Source organism: Crocuta crocuta, unplaced genomic scaffold, assembly GCF_008692635.1.
Source record: "Crocuta crocuta isolate KB4526 unplaced genomic scaffold, BGI_CrCroc_1.0 scaffold377, whole genome shotgun sequence".
In the NCBI taxonomy this organism is placed as follows: Eukaryota; Metazoa; Chordata; class Mammalia; order Carnivora; family Hyaenidae; genus Crocuta; species Crocuta crocuta.
Genome location: NW_027528209.1, coordinates 3,743,166 through 3,763,435, shown reverse-complemented (window position 1 = coordinate 3,763,435; position 20,270 = coordinate 3,743,166). Strand labels below are relative to the sequence as shown.

The following is a 20,270-nucleotide window of genomic DNA, read 5'->3' as shown; positions in this document are numbered from 1 at the left end:
AAAACCCTTTTCGATTGATCTGCCCTTCTCCCTCTCCTTGAGTAAGAAGCCCTTATTCCAACCCCCTGATATATACTAGCTATTCTCCTAGCATAACATATTCTTCGTTTTTTGCTCCATTTTTCTGGTTCACGTTATTCCTTCTAACCAAAAAACTTCGTCCTTTTCCCTTTTCTACAAAATGCCAAGCACTTGATTATCTCACAAAATCAAATCCATATGTTATGTCTTTAGGAAGCAGCCTCTGACTCTTACCTCCTCAGAAATGCCCTCTTTTCCCCTAAGCATGTTTACAAAACCATGTGATAACATTTTGGGGGAAGAATATCTAAATTTTTTGACCCAGGTTTCTTGAACTCAGGTTGTCTTTTAAATTTGTATCCCGGGGCGNCTCTCTGACCCTCCCCTGTTCACGCTGTCTCTCTCTCTCTCTCTCCTAGAAATTAAAAAAAAAAAAAAAAACCATAAAAAAAATTTAAATTTGTATCTCTATAACACAGCACAGTACCTTGTATACAGTAGTTGCCTACTAAGTGTTGAGTAACCAGAGAGAGAGAAAATTTAGGGCTAAGTCATGACATAGGGTCACTAAGCATGGAATTAATGCCACCAATGAAGTCATTTGTTGTTGAACCGACAAAAGTCACTACCTACTTCAACTGGCAAGCATGAGACATCTAAACGCTTCTTTCTTTAGGTAGTTTTCCATCAGTCCATGAGGATAAAGACATAGAGAAGCTCCTCAGCATATATCTCTAATTTTATTTCGGATTAATGTGAGTTTTTTATTCACACACAAGAACAAGATTTTTCCCTAAGGTTGCTAGTGTAGGCTTCAATGATATATTCATGACACTTACCTTCAGCAAGAAATGATTCATCTCCCTGGATCTCACTCTGAGTCTGTAGTAGATCAGGAGAATTTTCTGAAGTTTCTTTTATGTCCAGCAAGACTGGCTGAGACTGGGCATGAAAGCTGTCTAAATACTCTAATCTATTCCCTACCCACAGAAATGCGGGCTTCACACTCTCTCTGTTTGCTATCATGAATCATGATGCTGACAAGTAAGTCAGATTTATAACATTAAACAAAAGCTGATAGGAATAACTTCTTCCTGCATCCATTTGGAAAGGGCACTGGTGTTCTCTAGCCCGGAGCTGCTTCTGCCAAGGTAAATGGAAAGCTAAAATAGAGACTGAAAGATCGCCAGTTTGTATTTCATTTTCCCTAGGACAAACAAGATTCATTTTTTGCCATGAGAAGTCCCCATCCTGTTTTCTTTAAAGCTGCTTGCTGCTTTCTATAAATTCCATTGAATTGTTGCTTTAAAGTCTATTTATATTCTATTATTAGGTTGTTATTATCCTGGCCTTTATTATAATGAATCATAATATTCTGTAGCTACATGACATTTTTTCTTCTTGGATCATCCTGCTTAGCCTCATAAAAGAAATTAATCAAGTTACACCTTTAAGGAAAGCATTAAGCTACTTCATTGTAAAAGTGAACTGTCTTTGTTTGCTCTGATTGCAATTGTGTACAGTTTCCCAAAGAGGCATGTTAAAATATCAGGGGAAATTTCAAATGGTCCATTCCTTAAACTGATTGACTGGTCTCCCCAATTGTTGTTTTTAGTAGTGTTTTGAAATGCTAAGTATGTGCAAAGCAGATAGATGTTCTTGAAGCACAACAAAGATATGGGTGCTTATATCAAGTATGTATATATAAAGTTAGTCTTTTCCTAGTATAGTACACGCTTTTAAATGTTTGTCAAGAAAAGGACTTGGTGATTTTGAGCTGGCCACAGTTCTCTTGTTCTTCTTGCCCAGAATGCTCACAGGAGCCTGTGCCGAATACACAGAGATGAAATGTTTCTGACAGTATCTCATAATGGGACTCTCTGTCACCCACTACCACTTCCCGCACTTGGATCATTGTTAGAATTCCATTCTCTGCAGAGGGAAACATGAAGGAAAGTAATTACCATATTTAATTTACATATGAGGGAGGAAATTTCTAATAATATCTGTTGGGTTTAGATTTGAATTTAGTTTGTTTCTCCAGTGGAGGCTTGGCATACTACTCCATCTCGTAAATTTATCTTTCAAATTTTCTACATCTACTGGAATAAAATGGTAAGGAGGTAAAGAGGAAATTTCTGTCTCGAGCTATCTTTAGCCCATCTACCTGCCATCTGTAATCACGGCTGTTTACAAGTTCAGCATCACCTGGGTCCGCATCAATGCCGTCTGGTCTGGCAATAGATTATTCTCACATTGGAGACACTCCACAAACAGTCAGGACTTTCACCGTATACCTTTTGACAAGGGTCTGTATGTATCTGGAAGCAAGTAGAGCAGAGCCTGTTTACTTTTTCTTTCTTAAAAAAATTTTTACTTAAATCCAAGTCAGTTAACATAAGTGTAATAATGGTTTCAGGAGTAGAATTTCGTGATTCATTACTTACATATAACACCCAGCCCATCCCAACAAGTATGCTCCTTAATACCCATAACTTATTTAGCCCATCCCTCCATAAAGCACCCCTCCAGCAACACTCAGTCTGTTCTCTGTATTTAAGAGTCTCTAAAGGTTTGCCTCCCTGTTTTTATCTTATTTTTTCCTTCCCTTTCCCTGTGTTCATCTGTTTTGTTTCTTAAATTCCACAGATGAGTGAAATCATACAGTATTTTTCTTTGACTTACTTTGCTTAGCATAATACATTCTTGCTCCATCCATGATTTTGCAAATGGCAATATTTCATTCTTTTTGATCATGGAGTAATGCTTTATACACACACACACACACACACCATATATTGTTAATATATACACACCATATATTCTTAATCCATTCGTCAGTGAGTGGACATTTGGGCTCTTTCCATAATTTGGCTATTGTCGATAGCATTGCTATAAATATTGGGGTGCATGTGCCCCTTTGAAACAGCACACCCATGTCGTTTGGATAAGTACCTAGTAGTGCATTTGCTGGGTCATAGGGTAGCTCTATTTTTAATTTTTTTGAGGAGCTTCCATACTGTTTTCCAGAGTGGCTGCACCAGTTTGCAATCCCACCAGTAGTGCCAAAGTTTTCCCATTTCTTTGCATCCTTGCCAACATCTGTTGTTTCCGGTGTTATTAATTTTAACCATTCTGATAGGTGTGAGATCGTATCTCATTATGGTTTTGATTTGTACTTGCCTGATGATGAGTGATATTGAGCATCTTTTCATGTGTCTGTTAGCCATCTAGATACCTTCTTTGGAAAAGTCTCTTTTCAGGTCTTTTTCCCATTTTTTCACTGGATTATTTGTCTTTTGGGGGGTTGAGCTTGATAAGTTCTTTATAGATTTTGGATACTAACCCTTTATTTGATATGCCATTTGCAAACATCTTCTCCCATTCAATCCGTTGCCTTAGTTTTGTTGATTGTTTCCTTTGCCATATAGAAGCTTTTTACCTTGAAAAGTCCCAGTAGCTCATTGTCACTTTTGTTTCCCTTGCCTCCGGAGGTATGTCTAATAAGAAGTTGCTGTGAATTGAGATCATAGAGGTTGTTGACTGTTTTCTTTTCTAGGATACTGATGGTTCCTTGTCTTACATTTAGGTCTTTTATCCATTTTGAGTTTATTTTTGTGTGTGGTTTAAGAGTGTGGTCCAGTTTTATTCTTCTGCATTTCACAGTCCAGTTTGCACAACACCATTTGCTGAAGAGACTGTCTTGTTTCCATTTGATATTCTTTCCTGCTTTGTCGAAGATTAGTTGGCCATACATTTGTGGGTCCATTTCTGAATCCTCTGTTCTGTTCCATTGGTCTATGTGTTTGTTTTTGTGCTACTACCATGCTGTCTTGATGATTATTGCTTTGTAATACAGCTTTAGGTCCAGAATTGTGATGCCTCCAGGTTTGGTGTTCTTTTTCAGCACTCCTTTGGCTATTCGGGCTTTCTTCTGGTGCCATACACATTTTAGGATTGATTTTACTAGCTCTGTGAAGAATTCTGGTGTTATTTTGATAGGGATTGCATTGAATATGTAGATTTCTTTGGGTAGTATCAACATTTTAACAATATTTGTTCTTCCAATCCATGAGCATGGAATGTTTTTTCATGTTTTTTTGTATTGTATTCAGTTTCTTTCATAAGCTTTCTATAGTTTTCAGTGCATAGATTTTTCACTTCTTTGGTTAGATTTATTCCTAGGTATTTTATGGATTTTGGTGGAATTGTGAATGAGACTGATTCTTTGATTTCTCTTTCTGCTGCTTCATTACTGTGGTATAGAAATAGAACCAGTTTTTATACATTGATTTTATATTTTGACTTTGTTAAATTCATGCATCAGTTCTCGCAGTTTTTTGGTGAAGTCTTTTGGGTTTTACATGTAGAGTATTTTGTTGTCTGCGAAAAATGAAAGTTTGACTTCTCCCTTGCTGATTTGGATAGCTTTTATTTTTTAGCATCTATCATGCGAATGGACATCAAAAGAAAGCTGGAGTAGCCATACTTATATCAGACTAACTAGACTTAAAACAAAGATTGTAACAAGAGATGAAGAAGGGTATTATATTATAATTAAGGAATCTATTCACCAAGAAGATCTAACCACTGTAAATGTTTATGCTCCCAACATGAAGTACCCAAATATATAAATCCATGAATCACAAACATAAAGAAACTCATTGATAATAATACCATAATAGTAGGGTACTTCAACCTCTCATCTACAGCAATGAACAGATCATCTAAGCAGAAAATGAACAAAGAAACAATGGACTTGAATGATACTCTGGACCAGATGGACTTAATAGATACCTTCAGAACATATCATCCTAAAGCAGCAGAATACATATTCTTCTTGAGTGCACATGGAACATTCTCAAAAACAAATCACATACTGGGTCACAAATCAGCCCTCAACAAGTACAAAAGGATCAATATCATACCATGCACATTTTCAGAAAAAAAAAACAAAAACACTATGAAACTTGAAATCAACCATGAGAAAAAATATGGAAAGACCAAGAATACTTAAGATTAAAGAACATCCTACTAAAGAATGTTAACCAAGAAATTGAAGAGAAAATAAAAAGTACATGGAAACCAATGAAAATGAAAACACAACATTCCAAAACCTCTGGGATGCAGCAAAGACAGTCATAAGAGGGAAGTATATAGTAATCCAGGCCTTCCTAAAGAAGAAAGAAAAGTCTCAAATACACAACCTAACTTTACACTTAAAGGAGCTGGAAAACAGGCAGCAAATTAAAGCCCAGAACCCCCATAAGAAGGGGAATAATAAAGGTTTGAGTAGAAATCAGTGGCATCAAAATAAAATAAATAAATAAATAATAAACAGTAGAACAGATCAATGAAATCAGGAGCAGGTTTTCTGAAAGAATTAACAAAATTGATAAACCCCTTGCCACATTCATCAAAAAGAAAGAGACCCAAATAAATAAAATCATGAATGAAAGAGGGGTGATCACAACCAACACCACAGAAATACAGAGAACAATAAAAGAATGTTATGAGAAATTTTTCTTAAATATTTCCTAAAAAATTGGGAAATATTTAAGAAATGGACAAATTCCTGGAAATATATAAACTACTGAAACTGAAATAGGAATAAGCAGAAAATTTGAACAGATTCATAAACAGTAAACAAATTGAATCAGTAATCAAAAATCTTCCAACAAACAAGAGTCCAGGTCCAGATGGCTTCCCAGGGGAATTCTACCAAACGTTTTATTTATCTATTTATTTTCTACCAAACTTTTATTTTTTTTAAATGTTTTATTTATTTCTAGGAGAGAGAGAGACAGCGTGAGCAGGGGAGGGTCAGAGAGAGAGGGAGCCACAGACTCTGGCAGTCAGCACAGAGCCCGATGTGGGGCTCGAACCCACGAACTGTGAGATCATGACCTAAGTGAAAGTCGGACACTTAACCGACTAAGCCACCCAGGCGCCCCTCTACCATACTTTTAAAGAAGAGTTAATACATATCCTTTTGAAGCTGTTCCAAAAAAACAGAAATGGAAGGAAAACTTCCAAATTCATTCTGTGAGGCCAGCATTACCTTGTTTTGAAAACCAGACAAAGACTTCACTCAAAAGGAGTTACAGACTAATCTCCCTAATGAACATGGATGCAAAAATTCTCAACAAGATACTAGCAAACCAAATCCAAACAATACATTGAAAGAATTCTTCGCCACAACCAAGTGGGATTTATTCCTGGGATGTAGGGGTGGTTCACTATCCACCATTTCAATCAACATGATACATCACATTAATAAAAGAAAGGGTAAGAACCACAGTAAGACTACTGATTTAGTCTTATTTGAGAAATGATTTGTAACTGAGGTGTGAAAAAGTATTGGAGACTGGGATCAAAAGTCACACAACAATCACTTCTAAGTCCCATTTACAATTCAGGTTCTTTTTAACATTAATTGTGATGCACAGTGTAGAGTGAATAATACCCCTTCACAGGTGTCCATGTCCTAATACCCAGAACCTATGAATATGTTACATTACAGGGTATGAGGGACTTCTCAGTTGTGACTAAATTAAATATTTTGTAATAGGGAGATTTTTTTCTGGATTTTCTGAGTGGGCCCAATGTAGTTAAAAGTGTTTCCACTTCTAAGGGAGGAAAGAGAATCAGTTATAAAAGAAGCGGGTGTGATGACTGAAACAGAGAAAGATTCTTAAAGGTGCTACCCTGCTGACTTTGAAGATGCAGAAAGGGGCCAACAAACCAAAGAATGCAGATGGCCATTTGAAGCTGGCAAAGGCAAGGAAACAGCTTCTCCCCTAGAGCTGCAAAAGAACGCAGACTTGCCAATATCATGATTTTAGCTAGTGAAAGCCATTTTGAACTTCTGACCTCTAGAACTATAAGATAATTACTCAATATTGTTTAAGTCACCTAGCTTGTGGGTAGCTTGTTATAATGATAATGTGAGACTAATATATTCACTAATGATGATTAAGGGAGGTGTAGGGGTTAGGATCACATACTCTAGATCTGACTTGTCTGGGTTTGAGTCATGGTTCAGTGTGGTCTTCAGCAACTTATTTATAGTCTTTGTGGCTAAGTTTTCTTATTTTTAAAAGGGTACACCTATATCACATTGGGCATTATAAGGATTAAACTGATTAGTGCATATAGAGAGCTAAGAATAGACAAAATATGTAGTCAGTATTGAGCCATTTGAGTTAAAGATAGCTAGAGTTAGCAGTACATAGATTAAGGGGATTTTATTTTTAAAATAGCAAGAAGAGCAGAATTTTTATTTTTATTAACCACATAATAATTAGTGATCAGAATTTAAAGCAAATCTTACTGGCCTTCATCTCTTCATATGAAGGATGTAGACCTGTACATCTGTAGATGTGGTACAACTCTCAGTTTCCTACAATTTTGATTCTCTATCATTGTGTTAAGATTACCCTGTACGTCTGCTTAGTTCCTTAGTTTATTATATAGGAATTGTCTTATATGTTTTGGGTTCTAATTCTTTAATTCTAAGACAATAGGTTTTCGAAAATCTAGTGCCAAATTATCATTAAAAGAAAATCCAAAAACCAAAGACCTCAGCTTTCATGCCATTTATAGGTTTAACGAGGGAAAAAATAAACATCTTAGAAGAGATAATCACAGGAGAGTTTGGTTACTCTTGTGACTCTTTGGGAGGGTTATCGACATTAAATGTGTGGTTTCTCAACATGTTATTAATGTTCTAATGGTCCTTTAGAAAGATAGATGGTAAGTAAAACTAAAGTTGACCTTAGTTATGTTTTGGAGAAAATTTTTGGAGTCTTGAGTTGAAGATACAGTAATGATAATCGTCTGAACAAAAGTACCCTACAATTGCTTGGTGAATCTCAAACATGAAGATAAGAAACAAAAACTAATCAGATGAGCACAAAGCGATCCTTTGTTCCCAGGACATTATATCACTCTGGTTGGTGGAAGGAGCACTTGAAGGGAGGGAAAGGGACACATCATTTTTTTCTCCTCAAACTCTCAAAGATGTTTTAACTTCTAACAAATCACCCATGTCTTCCCATGTAGTGAATACCTCTTTATTACCAGCACCCCCCAAAACAAAACAGTCAAGGACTCGTATTAGACCATGAAAGACTCAAGGAAGAATGTTGGTAAATGAAGCCAGACAGAGGATGAAAGGACTGATGGACTGAAAACCCACAGACGTGCTGACCTTTTCAGAGAGTGAAGGCCAGTGAGTCCCAGATTGCTCTGGAAAATTTGGAGTGATTTCTCTGGACATGTTACAGAAAACATCTGGACAGGAGGGACTTGGTTTAATTCCCCACAATTTGTTTTCTTCATGATTTCTTTGAAAAGATTTTTTTTTATCAGAAGGAATGCCGAAATAAAGGAATGCCACAGCAAGCCAGCATTACGTAGAATCACACGATAATTGATATTGAAGTAACCTAATTATTTTCTCTGGTTTATTCCCAAAAGTCATACTCAATTTGCTCTATTGTCACAAGGAATTTCAAAGAGAGAACAAAGATGTAAAGAACTCTTTATCCACTCACTGAAAATTTATTGTGCACTGTATAGTGTTAGGCACTGTGCTGGCCTCTAGAAAATTAGAAAGTATTACTATAGTTAAATAATTTGTTTGCCATTTGGGAATGTAGCAAAGCGACTGTAGGGGATGGCTAAGGTAAGACAATAGCTTCCAAGCTGAAGATTAAAAAAAAAAAAAAAAAAAGGCACAATAAGGAAGGTTGTAGAGACAGGTACCCAGGGCAATTCAGAGGTCCTGCGTAGGTCTTTACCTGTCTGAAATCATGAAGTATGACAAAATAGTACATACCATGGGTCACTTGAATTTCTTGGGCTCTCTCCATTCTATTTTATTTTTAATGTGTTTTCTTCCCATTGAATGATTATCTTAGGAGTCAACAGTTTTGACAGCATTGACATATTTGTATTTCTACTCTTGCAGGAGAAATAGTCATTGAGAAAACATTCTAACTGTTACAGACTGGATTTAGGGGAAAAAAATACCACTGAGACCCAGTGAACCAGACCCCTAAACCTCCGTGTCAAATAAAAATGAGCCATCAATGTGTTTGCCGCTCCACTTGTGGGGCTAATCAGTCTGCTTAGCCTTACAGGATGGTCAGAGTAGTTAATTAAGAGCCAGGGGAACTGGGTTCCATGGAGCAGAGAGCCGTTTACAAGTGAATGCAGGGTGAGGTAGCTTATGGCCAGTGCTAACACATCAATCCCAAATTGGTTAACCAGTAGAGTTTAAAGAACAACAACATCTAAATTGGGCTTTGAATAATTGATGACAGCAGCTGAACTATTAAAGAAATGTATCTTTCCTCTAGGAAGCCTATACGCCTGTAATTACTGAGCTTATTTTCTCTGATTGGATACAGTTTCTCCCAAGAATATTTTCTTCCCTCTGAAACATGAAGAGGAACTCCAGTGACATGTTTTTGATGGGAGGAATAGAAAAATGACATGCTTTAAAGCAGCTGCCAAATTAACTGAACTGGTTTCAAAGAATCCAGCCCATAATTTTGCTGTACAAGTAGGTATACAACAGGAGGAAAACAGAAACGGAGGATTAACTTTTCTGCTGAGGGCAGATTGGGTGTGATGGTGGGGTAATGAGGGTGTCCACCACCACACAGTCTTTGAGATAAAAAGAAAGTGATTTTTAGAAGAAAATCAAAAGCCAGGTTTTTTAAATATAGTGATTACAGAGATCTTGCAAGAGAAAGGAGTGTAATTCATCGTGAACTTGTGAACCATTTCCTCAGATGAAACAGTTATCTTTCTAACCTTCTAACTTTGCCCTTCAGAAAGAGTATTGTTTGCAGAATCACTTCTTGAAGAGGTTTGCAACAGTGCATAATGCATGTGACACTTCTGGATCAATTCTTCCTCTTACCTCTTTTTCTAATGTGTCACACATGTTACATTTCTAAAAGTTTCCATAGAAACGGTTAATGTTGGACTTCTGAAATTGTGATGGTAGGAGGTAGAAGAACCAAGAAGATAGTTGGGGAATGAATGACCCACAGATGTGTTAAAATAAAGTTAAGGATGTGTGACATTTAGGTGCTACTTGAACAGCACAAAGATTGTGCAGGTGTGACATAAGGCTTTAGAAACTTGATGAGTAAAGTTTGGACGGGAGACAGTCACAAGTCCAAAGTTTGAGCATCAAATTCTGATCCTGAAATTATATGCATCTATTACCTATGTGTATACAGTACCTCAGGAATTCGTGGTAGTCTCTAGCCATCGCATGCTTTACTAATTTATGTAAAAAGGCACAACCAAAATTGATGATGGATTCCTTCTTTTAGTAAACCTGTATTAAAATGCCTATCATACGTCAGGCTCTCATCTAGGTGTTCCAGATCATTCCACAAAGCAGAGGATGTCCCTTTGCAGAGCTTACATTGAGGTGGCAGCGTAGACAGTTAATGGAGTAAAATGTTACAAATTGCTGTTCTGTGAAAAAAAAATTAACACTGGAGGGTGCCTGGGTGGCTCAGTTGGTTGAGGTGGCTCAGTCAGTTGAACGTCCCATTCTTTCATTTTTTAAGAATTTTAATGTGTATTTAATTTTGAGGGAGACAGAGACAGAGTACAAGTGAGGAAAGAGCAGAGAGAGAGGGAGACAGAATCCAAAGTATGCTCCAGGCTCTGAGCTGTCAGCACAGAGCCTGACATGGGGCACAAACTCATGAACCATGAGGTCATGACTGGAGCCAAAGTCAGACACTTAACTGATTGAGCTACCCAGGCTCTCCTGAACGTCTCACTCTTGATTTCAGCTCAGGTCATGATTCCAGGGTTGGGATTGATACCTGCATCAGGTTCCATGCAGTGTGGAGCCTGCNTCTCTCTCTCCTAGAAATATATAAAACATTAAAAAAAAAAAAAAGATTTTCTCTCTCTCCCTCTGCCCCTTCCCCCTCTCACATGTGCTCTCTCTCTAAAATTAAAATAATAATAATAATAATAATAAAGAGATACATTTGAGTCAACTAAGATGGGTGGTTGGGTTCTAATTTTGATGAGGGTGGTCTGGGGAACTTTACTGAGAGCACAAGTAAATACTTACAGGAATTGAGGAAGTAGACCATGGGAGGAGCTGGGAGACCTCTCCAGGTAGAAGGGACTGCCCCAAGGCAGAAGACTATCTGCTTATTCTTGCTGCAGTAGGGATGCCTGTGTGGCTGGAAGGAGAAAACAGGTTAGCAAGTTGTAGATCCGAAAGGTAACCATCAGCCAGGTCATTTGAATTTTTAAGCCATTATAAGGATTTTGGCTTTTACTCTAAGTAAAATGAGAGGCCAGTAGGTCATTGGTTCTTAAAGTATGGTCCCTGGACCAGCAGCACTAGCATCATCTGGGAATTATATGAAATATGAATTCTCAGGCCCCACCCACATCAAAATTTCTGGTGGTGGGGCTCCTCACTCTGTTTTAATAAGTGCTCAAAGCGATTCTGATGCACGTTCAAGGTTGAGAATCACAGGAGTGGATGATTCCAATCAAAACGACATCATGACCTAACTTGATCATTTATCTTAAGACTTGTAGTGATTGACCATAATTTGGGCATTCTTGGAAGTAAAAAGGAATCCTAAAAAAGGTATAATTTATCTTTTTAATTTTTTAATGTTGGTTTTCTTTTTAATTTTCTTTTTAATTTTTTAATGTTTTATTTATTTTTGAGAGAGAGATAAAGACAGCGTGAGCAGGGGAGGGTCAGAGAGAGAGGAGACACAGAATTAGAAGCAGGCCCCAGGCTCTGAGCTGTCAGCACAGAGCTCAACGCGGGGCTCAAACCCATGAACCGTGAGATCGTGACCTGAGCTAGAGTCGGACGCTTAACCAACTGAGCTACCCAGGCGCCCCTATCTACAACAGATTATAAGGTGAGATGTTCTGGGTCAAACCAGGACATGGGAGGCCATAAATCACTCATTTATTCTATGAAATATTACATGCTCTTCTAAAAAGAGATCTAGGGGCAACTGAGTGGCTCAGTTGGTTAAGCATATGAGTTGATTTTGGCTCAAGTCATGATCTCACGGTTCATGGGATCAAGCTCCATGTCAGGCTCTGTGCTGACAGCGTGGAGCCTGCTTGGTATTCTTTCTCTCTGCCCTTCCCCTGCCCATGCCTCTCTCTCAAAGTAAATAAATAAGCCTTAAAAATAAATAAATAAATAAATAAATAAATAAATAAATAAATAAATAAAAAGAGATGTAATCACCAAAATGGTCTTCTACAACTTGAAAAGAACAGGAAGAGGAAGAGCACTGCAAAGTATAGCTTCCAAGGCTGGAAACTTCCACTCTCTTGAGCAATACCCAGCCTGAAGTTCATGGGAAGGANGGAAATTCAGAAAGCTTACTGTACATAATCTGCAATGATTTAAAACGAAGCTGGAGCTAGAATGGGACTTTTATGGAAGCCTGACCTTTGGTCTCGCTCATTTCATTACCAAGTATTTTACTGCTGACATTTAGTCTGGGCCAAAGTTTGTTCCTACGCATTTTGAAGTCGTGACATTTCATCATGTGGTATTTTCCTTTTGATTAAGGTGCTAGAGCATTAGTTGCCTTATAAATTTAATAGTGTTTCAGTATTTTATACGAACATGCTCTTTTTTAAAAATGTGGCTCCATAGAGGGAGTATCTAATTTGATTAAAATATATATATATCTATATATATAAATGAGGAATCTCTGAAGAGTGAAATGTTGCTCGTATCAAGGGTGGGCTGAGGCGCATTCTAAACAAGCCCCCCCATAGACATAACATGAGACAGCATGAAGTGCAGCGCCTATGACCAGTGCCCATGCCTCCTGCACCATTGTCTCCTTCCTGTGACACTGTGGAACACTTCAGGTCTTCTGTTCATTTCAACCCTGTGGAACCACAATCTTCACTCTTAAAAACATTGCCTAAGGAAAATATAAACTAGCTAAAAATAGAAGGAAACACATAGTTTAAGCTTGAGAAGAGATTAAGGATTAAATCTTAGGCTTCTCAAAGGCAGTTCACAGACCACCTGCATAAAGGTCACCAGGAGAGCACAGTAAATAGGCAATCACAGGCTGAATCAGAATCTCTGGGCAGGGGGCTTAGAAATCTGCATTTTTAATAAGCACTCTAGGTGATTTCCATGCACCGTGAAGTTTGTGAAGCACTATGATATGGACAGTGTCCAAAAACAATATTACCCAGAGATCCAGAAGGTGAAGATATGAACAATTATAATGTTGAGATAATTGTCTATAGTTAAACTATTTTGGTTCGAATGACTCTAAAGTAAGGAGAAAGAGGGAAGAAAAAGAGAAGTCAGACCCCAAAGGACTCACTGTACCAGGTCGGAGGAAATGTTAAAAAGCTTGAGAAATAGCCAAATAATTGCTGGGAGGCGGGAAGCTGGGGAAGCCAGCCTGGGGATCTCTTGGGACTAACTTCACATTGCTAATTTACAATCACAGGCTGCATCTGTCACTTTTACAAATCAATGAGAATGCCTACCCTTTAATAGCATGAGGTTACTTGCAGTGGCTGCCAGTGTGGGCCATCCAGACGAGACCTTTCAGGATGTCAGGAAAGAACCTCAGTGACGCACATTAACACACACACGCTCCTTTATGTCACTTCCAATTTACTTTGTCTTAAATTGTCAGCAAGGAGAACTCACGCCCATATTAATAACGAGAGGTTTGCATGGAGGCCAAGAAAAATAAACCCTGCTGATAGCTCTGTAGACAGCTGGTTTGTTATAAGTAGAGCCAAAAAAAAAAAAAAAAGTTGGCTCTTTGTATTTGTGGAAATTTTATAATATTTAGGGAAGGAACTGGTGGGAGAATGGTTACAATGTCTTTGTTTAGGAAAGGAAGGCATTTTGAGAAAATAATCAAGATTGTCATGAAACATGATTTTTACTGTAAACAGCAGAAAAAAGGGAAAACCTAGTAAGGTAAAGTCATGATAAGTTTCAACCATCTGGAAATCTAATTGTGCTGAAAAAAGAGCACCTAAAATATTCTTTTTACTTTTCCAAAGACAAATGAGGAAACTAAGATGCTCTTTTGTGAAGCTAATTCTGATCAAAAAGCAAGAAACTGTTCATGATAGGAAGTGGTTAAATAGAAATAAACAGTGACCATAACCAGATATGGGACTAATGTATTTAAAAAACAGATTGCAGAAACACTTAAAAAGAAAAAAAATCAGATTTGTCTTTCATATGAGCCTTAAAAGGGACTGTTCTCCAAGGAGTGTGGTAGGAAAATGAACTTCAGTTTGTACAGTCTCCGTTCAAATATTTCTCAGGGAACTGATTTAGCTGCACAGAAAGATTTCCCAAGAGCAGGGAATATAAAAGAACATGTGGAAGAGGTAGAAAGAGCGGCACATAGCAAAGAATGAGAATGAAAGAGCTGTGTAGACTTAGAAGAGCAGGATCAGGAGGTTAGAGGCCAGGGTTACTGAAGCCTAAAGAACTGCTAAGGATAAGAAAAGGCTGTGTAAGCCATGTCCAGGGACACTGTGAACAGAGAAGGGATGGGATCGCTGCTGGAGGGAAGTGGTACGCTGCTAACGGAAGACTGAAATGTTACCAGATTATCGATGTATTCATCTTTGCATGCCCTGCGCTGAGTACAGTGATTGTCCCCCATCAAGTATACCACCCGTGTGAGGAAATGGATGGATGAAGAGCTCTGGTGGTAACAGTGATTTTGAAAATAGAAAAGTCATAGAATAAATATGAGTTTTATCGAAGAGATTTCAATACCAAGATAAGACACAAAATTAGTCAAGAGACTTGCTTATTTTTAAGTAACATCTCTCTACAGACCAAGAAGAATGACATCTCAAGAGGCAAAGCTCTGCAAATCTGATGTTAGAACTGTTATTAACAGTGTTTGGGATCAAAGTATAGAGGTTTCAAAGATGCAATCAGAGTGTTCTAATCCAAAATTTGAAAAAGGGAAAGAGATGGATTTGGGGTATTTCAGAGCAGTGATAGGAGTATTTCTGCCATAATTCTATAACATCTTACCAAGTAGAGAACCTGGAGTGATTTCAACAACAACAAAATGATGGTTAGAGTCATTTTAAGAAAAGTGGACTTATAAACAAGCACAATTTATTTTTTATTGGATTCCCTAATCTATTCGTGAAAGAAACATTATCATCACTGTTATTTCAGTAGAGCACCCTACAAAATTTCTTTTATACACTTAAAGGAAAGATGGAGAAGGGTAAACTTGGTGATGATGCAAACAATGGGTTCATCATTCCCAACCATATTCCAATAGTACCAAAATGAGATATTCCTAAACTGTGCTCTAGGACTCTGTGTTTGGCCTTGTCTTGTTCAATATTTTGCTAGATCATTTGAATTAAAAACAAGCCAACAGAAAAGGGTACTTATAAAATTTGAATATGACACAAAGCTAGCGACAAAAATAATAGTATACTGCTAGTCTGAGCAAGATGACATATATTTCTTGTCTTAGTTCAGACTGATATAACAAGGCAGAGTAGACTGGGTGGTTTATAAACAACAGACATTTATTTCTCACAGTTCTGGAGGCTTGAACAGGGTGCCAGCATATTCAGATTCTGGTGAGGACCCTCTCTCTTCCAGGTGGCAGATGGCCATCTTTTCCCTCTGTACCCACATGGTAAAAAGGGTGAGGGAGCTCTCTGGAGTCTTTTATGAGTGTTAATCTCATTCAAGAGGACAGAGTCCTCATAACTCAATCACTTCAAAAGTCTCCACCTCCCTATATCATCACGTTGGAGGTTAGGATATCAGCATATGAATTTAAGAGGGACACAAACTTTGATCCTCTAACACTTGTCTCTTCCTTCTCCTTGCCACTAAGTCGACAACATACCCTAGAAAGAACACAAGAAACAACCAGGCAAGTCTGAAAAGTGGTATAGTAGGCTGAAAAATGTCCCCAAAAGAGGTCTACATCCTAATGCCTGAATCCAAATATTACTTTACATGGCAAAAGGGATTTTGCAGATGGGATTAAATTACAGATCTGGAGATGAGGAGATTGTCCTTGGATTATCTAGAAGATTCCCTCCTCCTAAGAGTAAGGCCAGAGAGTCAGAGTTAGAAAAGGAAGGCTATATCATGATGGAAACTGAGAGTTTGAAGATGCTGTGCTGCTGGCTTTGAATATGGGGAAAGGGGCCACAAGCCAGGGAATACAGGCAGCTCCTGGATACTGGAAAAGGCAGGAAACAGATTCTCCCCGAGAGCTTCCAGAAGGAATCAGCACAGCCTAAACTTGGATTTCAGCCAAGTGGAACACAGTTTTGGACATCTGACCTGCAGAACTACAGGAAAATAAATTTGTGTTATTGTAAGCCACCATATTTCCGGTAGTTTGTTACAGCTTCAGTAGGAAACGCCTATCGATAAAAGGAAGGAGAACTGATTAGGGACCACAGAACTGGAGTAAACACATGATGGCAAGGTGTTTCACGACCTCCCATTCACCACCCAACAAAAGAAGATCATCCAGATCCCAACCCTTAACCTAGTGGCCCAGCTCATCCCTCCCCTTGACCAAACAGAATAGGACAATGGCAAAAATAAAATACAACCACAACACTAAATGTTGGTAAAATTTAGAGAAACTATGTCGGTCATATGATGTCAGCGGAAATGTAAAATTGTAATCAACCTGGGAAACAGTTTAATGTTCCCTGTAATACTATACTTGAAACTCTCATACAATGCAGCAGCCATTGTCTTGAGCATTTGTCACAGAGAAATGAAACCTGTGCTCACGCCAAAACTTATCTACAAATATTCTTAACAGCTTTCAAAATAGTCCCAACCGGAAACAACCCAGACATCTTTCAATAGATGATTGGTTAAATTAAGTATGATGCATCTATAGCATGAAATATTACCCGGTAATAAAACAACAACAACAACAAAACAGCTATTGACATGAAACAAGTTGGATGAATTTTGAGGTAATTAGGCTTAGTTTAAAAAGCCCATCGTGGAAGGTGTTTTGATTCCATTGATGTAACATTTTTACAAGGACAAAATGATACAAGTGGAGAATAAATTGTTGTCAGGGATTAGGGATGGTGGGAGGAGGTGGCTGTGGCTATAAATAGAATAATAAGGAATCCTTTTGGAAATGTAGCTTTTAAAATGTTGACTGTATCATGTCTGTATCTCATTGGTGGTAGAGTTTTACAAAATGTTACTATTAGGAGAAATTTGCTAAAGGGTACATAGGGTTTCTCTGTACTATGTTTTACAACTATATGGTGAATGTATCTAAAAATAAAGAATTTATGTTTTAAAAAGGTTGTAAAAAAATTCATATGTGATAGAATATTTGTCAGTGGTCCTGATAATGAATTCTCTTACCCTTAATTTGTTATAAAAAGATTTTATTTAACCTTTGTGTTTCAGATATTTGCACTGGGAATAGAATGCAAAGATGACCTTTGTGATTCTTTTCCTGCCTTAAAGATGTGGTCCTTTCATCTTCTGGCTGACCCTTAAATAATGTGGCTTTGAACTGTGAACATCTACTTATATGCAAAGTGCTACAAATGTATTTTCTCTCCCTTATGTTTTCTTAATACCATTTTTTCCTCTTATTTTATTATAAGAATACAGTATATAATACCTGTAACATAAAGAATATCTGTTAATCCACTGTTTATGTTATCATTGAGACTGTAGTCAACAATAGGCTTTTGGTAGTTAAGCTTTTGGGGAGTCAGAAGTTATCTGTGGATCGTTGACTGTGTGTTGAGGGTGTTGGCACCCCTATCCCCTGTGTTGTTTATGGGTTAACTGTAGTTTCTGATGAAAAATGTTACTTTTTGTAAAGTTACTTTTCTTCTTTCTGACTTCCTTTAGGACTTTCCTTTGATTTTTCACTTGCTTGAACATGATGCATCAAGGTGTGGTTCTCTTGTTATTTCTTCTGCTTGGGGTTCTCTGTACCATTTCAGCAATCTGGAAAACCTGAGATAAAATCAGGTTTTGGGTGACAAAGCCCCTAGAAGTTAGTTGTAGGGAAGCACTTCCCAATGGCGGATTAAGAACCTCTGAAAATCCTTTCCTCCAGAGAAGCACCAACAACAGTGCAAAATGGCCCAGGTCAACATTTTTCTGAACTCTTTAAATTAACCAACATCCTGTTAACAGTCAAGGAACATTTATTCAAGAAAAATGTTTGAGTGAATCTTGGTATGAACTGCGTGATAATGGTATATGGACTCGCCTTATATCCATCTTCTTCTTCCCAGCTGCATGGAAACCTTGAAAATTATTAGCCTCACAACCGTGAAAGCTATGAAAACCGGGGTCTAGCAACCACTGGAGGGATGGAATTGGGCTGGAGGTGCACTAAAATCCCTATCACTAAAGAATTGTTACCTTTGACTTACATGATAGCCCTCTGTAAATGCTCATTTTAAAGGATTCATCTCTATTCGTCTTGACTCAGACTCCCTCAGTGGGAAAGGCCCTATCTGTAGAGTGCTGGTTGAAAATAATACAAAAAGTTTAGAAAGAAAAGTTGTTAGAAATTGTTAAAGAAGGACAGGAAGAAGAAAAGGAAGACGAAGGAGGAGGAGAAAGATCATCCTGACTGCTATAATGAAAATAGAATTTACAGCTTTATAGGTGGAAAGAGAATAGAGGCATGTCAGGTGACAAGGGCTGAGAATGGATTATTGTAGCTAGCAATATGGATGTTATTGTGTGTCTTTCTCAAGAGCACTTTTAATGAAGTAAGAGGGCTGGAGGTTAAGAGAATGGGAAATGAATTGCAGACAAGTACAGACAATCATAGAATCGTGATATTTTTGGTTTCCCCAGTGCCTTAGTTAAGCACTTCATTTTATAGGTGTGGAATGGAAACCCCAAGAAATTGACCACAAGACATAGCTAGTTAGCGGCAAAGGGGGAAGGTAACAGCCAAATTTTCTCTCTCCCATGTTAAATATCCTTCAGTCACACAAGATTGCCTCCTTCTGAAAGAAAAAAAATGGTAGATTATCATCATGTATTATTATTTAAAAAGAGATTCTGACCTTCAGAAATAAAATAATTTGCTTTGTCGAAGAAGAAGATGGCCATTATTTTGATTATGCCATTCTGAAAAGACGAAAATATAGAAATAACTTCCTACCTCCCCTTTTAATTACTGCTCTCTATTTCAGAGAGGTAGGGGTGATTTTCCACTTAGTTACCATTATACAGATACCATATTCAGCTATTTTTTGAACTGTGAATGTTGGCAGCAAAAGAGCAATTTCATTTTTGTATTTTGATCACTTTTTTTTATGGACTTAACCCCACCAAAGAATGTTATCTCTCGTTCTTAAATCTTTTGCTCCGAGTGAGTTGTATTTTGTTTTAGAATAATAAGAATTGAATTTCTCTTTTTGCTCAAAATCAAAGCCTTTTAAAGGCCTCTCTGCACCCCCTTCTCCTACCTCTTACCCATTTCTGATGTTCTTTAGAGAATATAGTGTGGTGAATAATATCAGGTTTTTATCTATGTATCACCCGGCTCAGCATGATCCCATAGAAGAAAATGGAAGGCATAATCCACAGTGGTCAAGGAGCTAAAGACTAAACTTGATCCATAATTAAACAATACATTCACACGGCTGAGCAAAGAGCTTGCAGCTACTGCTAATCTCTGATGTTCTCTTACAAAGCTTATCTCCATTTGAAAGCTTTCTTTTAGAACATTTCCCTGTCAAGTAGTCTAAATTATTCACTGCTCTCAATATTAATTTTAGTTGTATATTTCTGGTATATTCCATACAATGGGAGAGAAACATTTTATGCAGATTTTTAATTAAGATTAGTCAAAGCCACCATGCTAATAATAATAACAAATAGACGCATACCACATATATACACTGTGTGGTTCTGGCTCATTAGATAGAATATGTAGCAAACAGCAATGAAAGCATCATTTCTTTGAACATTTACTTTAATTATGATACTATATACCACATATAATATTTATTCTAGGGGTGTGGAGAGGATTTTAAGATGAAAAAGTATAATTATGGTAATTATGATTTGAGGGCTTTCTTTCTTGAATATTTCCTTTGGAGATATGTGTGCCAGGAAAAAATATTAAGTAAAAAAAGGCTATGGGCATGAACAAACACTTTGTATTTTAATAATCCTCATC

At 37.5% G+C, this 20,270-nt stretch overlaps 1 long non-coding RNA gene across 1 annotated transcript in view; it reads left to right on the top strand.

Annotated features, from left to right (window-relative positions):
- The window catches only part of LOC144222516 (uncharacterized), a 169,815-nt gene that overhangs the window by 95,443 nt on the left and 54,102 nt on the right, over positions 1 to 20,270 (top strand). The window lies entirely within an intron of this gene.